The following is a 5,276-nucleotide window of genomic DNA, read 5'->3' as shown; positions in this document are numbered from 1 at the left end:
GTGGAAATAAAAAAGCTATACAAAAAGATAGAAACTCATTCACTATAGAGGTAAAGAATAAATCTGAAGTCACAAATTTAAGGCATTTAGACAGCAAAAGTCCAATGGGCACCCATTCCCCTTCATATACACACACTTTGATATGATTTTTAAATTGTTTGTCAATATTCAGAACACAAAATAATAAACAATCTGGATTTCTTGAAAATCTAGCCACAATGGGTGTAAGTTCTCATTTAGCAATCATTGGAGCTAAGAAACAGTGACTCTCTTTAGATAGACATGTGCTTTGGGGGCTCACCACAATCTTCGTCAGTGTCTCTTATTTTGCCAATACCAGGCCCACAGTACTCATGTGTATCACATTCCTGATTTCTGTTGGTGTTTGTGACTCCCCAATTTAACTCATCTACCAAAAAACAACCAAGGGGGAAAAGTCTTTCTTCTTTACTCAGAAATTGAAGTGAAAATATAGGTTTAGTATTATTATTTGTTTATACTACACTTGATCTTAGCCAAAAGGCTGAGAAGCAATTATTAGTTGTTTATATTTGTGTTTTATTTTCTTATTAATACAACAGAAATATATTAAAATGTTTAAATAAAAATGATTTACAAGCCAGTATAAACACCACAATGTTAACTGAAATATCTTTCCTATCCAGAAGATTTAATGGCATTTTAACCACTAAAAATAATCTCTAATATTTGTTAAAATAAAGTTCTTAAAATATACAGTTTGCTAGAAGAAATAAGACCTAGTGTTTGATAGATCAGTAGGGTGAGTATAGATTACAATAACCAACTGTATACATCAAATTAACTCAAAGAGAATAATTCAAATGTTTCTACTATAAAGAAAATATAAATATTTAAGGTAATGTTTACCCCAATTAAACTGATTTGATCTTTACAAACTATATGAATGTATCAATTATCATATGTACCTCCAAAATATGTACATCTATTACATATGAATTAAAAAATCAAAAATTTTTGAAAGGCAAAACAAAAATAAAATAAAGCTCTTGTATCATTACTGACAAAAAAAAAAGTTGAATATTTTCTCTTCTATGGGGTCCCTGCATTAATTTACACCAGAATTCAGCACCATCCAGGATTCTTCACATGACAGGGGTGAGGAATTAAATCAATGTCAGCCACTATAAGACTGGGCTAGCCCAGAAGAAAGAGAAATATATACATACATACATACATACACAGAAGATAACCAACAGAAGGTCAATGGCTGACACAGTTATGATTTAAACCTTCTTTAGTAATTATAATGTTGATGTGGATTTTATTTGTTGACATAGAAATATATCAGCTCCATAACTTAGTAGTGAGTGGGAAAAGAAGTTTACAACAACATGTTGGGAACTGGAGAAAAGGTGACTCTTGATATGTTTTACCAAAGAGGATGCCAGCATTTTGCCCCTGCCCTAGAGATTTGTGGAACTCTGAACTTGAGACAGATGATTTAAAGTATGTGACAGAAATTTCTAAGCAGCAAAGCATTCAAGAGGTGACTTGGGTCCTGTTAAAGGCATTCAGTTTTATAAGGGAAGCAGAGCATAAAAGTTTGGGACATTTGCAGCCTGGCAATGCAATAAGAATGAAAATTCCATTTTCTGAGGAGAAATTCAAGCCAGCTGCAGAAATTTGCATAAGTAACGAGGAGCCAAATGTTCATTCCCAAGACAATGGAGAAAATGTCTCCAGGGCATATCAGAGGCCTTCATTGCAGCCTCTACCATCAGGGGCCCAGAGCCCTGGGAAGAAAAAAATGGTTTCCTGAGCTGGGCGCAGGGTTCCCATGCTATGTGCAGCCTAGGTACTTGGTTCCCTGCACCCCAGCCACTCCAGCCATGACTAAAAGGGGCCAAGGTACAGCTCCGACCATGGCTTCAGAGGCTGCAAGCCCCAAGCCTTGGCAGCTTCCACATGGTGTTGAGCCAGTGGGTATACAGAAGTCAAGAATTGAGGTTTGGGAACATCCACCTAGATTTCAGAGGATGTATGGAAATGCCTGAATGTCCAGGCAGAAGTTTGCTGCAGGGGTGGGGCTCTCATGGAGAACCTCTGCCAGGGTAGTGCAGAAGGGAAATGTAGGGTTAGAGCCCCCACCCTACTGGGGCACTGCCTAATTTAGCTGTGAGAAGATGGCCACTGTCCTCCAGACCCCAGAATGATAGATCCACCTACAGCTTACACAGTACACCTGGAAAAGCCACAGACACTGAATATCAACCCATGAAAGCAGCCAGGAGGGAGGCTGTGCCCTGCAAAACCACAGGGGTGGATCTGCCTAAGACAATGGAAACCCACCTCTTGCATCAGCATGACCTGCACATGTGATCTCAAAGATTATTTTAGAGCTTCATTTAAGATTTGACTGCCCCATTGGAATTCAGACTTGCATGGGCCTTTTAGCCCCTTTGTTTTGGCCAATATCTCCCATTTGGAATGGCTGTATTTACCTAATGCCTTATCCCTATTGATCTAAGAAGTGGCCAATTTCTCCCATTTGACATGGCTGTATTTACCCAATGCCTATAGCCCCATGGTAACTAAGAAGTAACTAATTTGCTCTTAATTTTACAGGCTCATAGGCAGAAGTAACTTGCTTTGTCTCACATGAGACTTTGGACCTGGACTTTTGAGTTAATGCTGGAATGAATTAAGACTTTGGGGGACTGTTGTGAAGGCATCTTTGGTTTTGAAATGTGAATACATAAGATTTGGGAGAAGCTGGGATGGAATTATGTGGTTTGGCTGTGTCCCCATCCAAATCTCATCTTTGATTGTAACTCCCAAAATCCTCATATTTCATGCAAGCGACCCAGTGGGAGGTAACTGACTCATGGGGGCAGGTCTTTCTCAGGTTTTCTCAATAGCGAATAAGTCTCATGAAATCTGATGGTTTTAAAAACAGGATTTTCCCTGCACAAGTGCTCTCTTTCTCTCTTTGCCTACTGCCATCCATCTAAGATATGCCTTGCTCCTTCTTTCTTTCCACCATGATTGTGAGGCCTCACCAGCCAAGTGAAACTGTAAGCCCATCAAACATCTTTCTTTTGTAAGTTGCCCAGTCTGAAGTACATCTTTATCAGCAGTGTGAAAACGGACTAAAACAGTGACAATAATTAGACCAAAAAATACATGTTATTGTAGCCCTAGCTTAAAATGTTTCAGCCAACCCTTTCCTAGCTCTCCAACCTCACTGATTACAGCAGTCTAACATCTTGCACTTGAATATAAATAGGCCACACTGAAATGAAATCAATCAGGGCAAGGAAAAAGCTATCAAAAACAAACAAACAAAAAAGATCATTCTAAAGAGATTGTTAATTTCAAATAAATGATGAAAGGGAGAGAAGATGTAAAAATTCCTTGGACTGGCAAAGAACGTTGTCGGGCAAAAAGATTTTCTAAAATAATCTATAATATTGGCTCATCATATAGTTTACTAATAAAACTTTAAAAACTCAGTAATTTTGTTTTTTCCTTACTAATGAGGCCACATTAGTGTACTTTTCAAAGATGTATAACACACAGCATTAATTCACTAGTACAAAAGAGAGGCATCACAAATATTAAAACCATCAGTTTTTACCATGTACTCAACCCCGTATCCTTTAAGATGAGCTTATTATGTTGTGTGCTGCTTGAGTGAGGAGAGGGAATAAACTCTTAAACAAAATAATTAATATGACTACTATAGTAAATGCTATAGAAATTTAAATTTTATAATAAAATTAAAGTATTACAGAAAACATGACTCAATTTTCTTAAATAAAAAAAAGAAGGAATCAAATCCAAAACTCAGGAAAACAGCCAAGACTTTGAAACACAATTAAACAACCATGAGTTTTATAGCAGGATGCCCTTTGGGACAGTAACTAAATTCTGAAAGATGCAATGATTTTTCCTGAAGGAATAGGATACCACAGAGAGCAATAATAGGGTACTGGGTGCCAACAGAGGAAGAGATATAAAGAAATAGGCCTGGATCCAAGACTATCTAGATAAAATCCTTATCCAGGGCTTTTGTCACAGTAGAGGTCTTGTGATCTGTTTAGTTTTTAAAAATAAATTTGATTTTTATTTTTCTGAAGAGTCTCAGAACACATCTCTTCTAAGTGAAATTCAGAGAAAATCTCACCTAAGTTGTCATCCAATGAAATAATTGGCCAAACTTTTTTTATGGAAAAAAAAAAGAAGTCAAAGTTAACTTGCCCTCATTTGTGATAACAGAAGTTTGAGGGAAAAAAATAATTCCAAAAGCTTTTCCTACTAATCTGCTAATAAGCTATTGAAATATCTGAGTTTAACTCCTCTGGGAGAAATATTAAAGGTAATAAGAAATAACAAAAATTAATAATAAATTCTGATCACATAAACCACATTTTAATACACTGGAGTAAAAGCATGTGTGTGTGTGTCTCTCTCTCTCTCTGTGTGTGTGTGTGTGTGTAAAACACTGTTATAAACAAAGAAAGCCTTCCAAGTAGTGTCAAGTGGTGATTTCTCAGCAAGGCAATGTGAGAGGCAGTAGACCAATGTCCACTCATACATGCCCCTCAAAACTCCATAATACCAAGCCTGTACAATGAATACTAGATTTGTTTGACTTTTAATCGCAAACTAGAATGGCATACTGAGATTCCAGAGTTGGAGGGATGATGAGCAAAGGCACTATTATCATTCCTTCTTATAACTTTGACCCTAGTAATATTTGCAATTCACTCTCCCCTTACATGCTGTTAGTGACTCACAGCATATGAAATACCCTGTTCCTTTCAGCACTGTCTGTCACCATTAAGCATGAAATGCAATAAGCTTGTTCATGCAAAATACAGTTTTCCCACTAACAGTTTATACTTCATTAGCACATTCTTCCCATCAAGAAAGAAATTCGTTCTGAGACTAATGTCATTTACTATCTAAATCTGTAACTTGGGGGATAGAAGAAAAAAAAAGCACTGAGTTGTAGTTTCTGTCATCCCAATGTATACATGTAAAAAATACTAATCTCTTTTGAACTATAGATTACCTCAAACATCTTGAAACTGGATCAGAGACCTGAAAATAAAAGCCTCACAAGGGATAAGTTCTCAGGGTGGCATACTAAAAGAGAAAAAATGAGTTGACCAAAATACCCTTCTTTCCTTTCCCCTGATCATCCATTATCCCTCAGATTTTCTATTTGTGTTAGCTTGCCTACTTTCCCCATTTCCAATTTTATTGTAGATTTGTAATGTTCAATGGGC

General features: G+C 36.9%; 1 pseudogene; it reads right to left on the bottom strand.

Annotated features, from left to right (window-relative positions):
- Positions 1–386: 386 nt before the first annotated feature.
- Positions 387–535, bottom strand: LOC119467872 (annotated as a pseudogene).
- Between the last annotated feature and the right edge of the window lie 4,741 nt (positions 536–5,276).

This window comes from Cebus imitator, unplaced genomic scaffold (assembly GCF_001604975.1).
Source record: "Cebus imitator isolate Cc_AM_T3 unplaced genomic scaffold, Cebus_imitator-1.0 Scaffold343, whole genome shotgun sequence".
In the NCBI taxonomy this organism is placed as follows: Eukaryota; Metazoa; Chordata; class Mammalia; order Primates; family Cebidae; genus Cebus; species Cebus imitator.
This window is presented reverse-complemented; position numbering and strand designations above follow the sequence as displayed.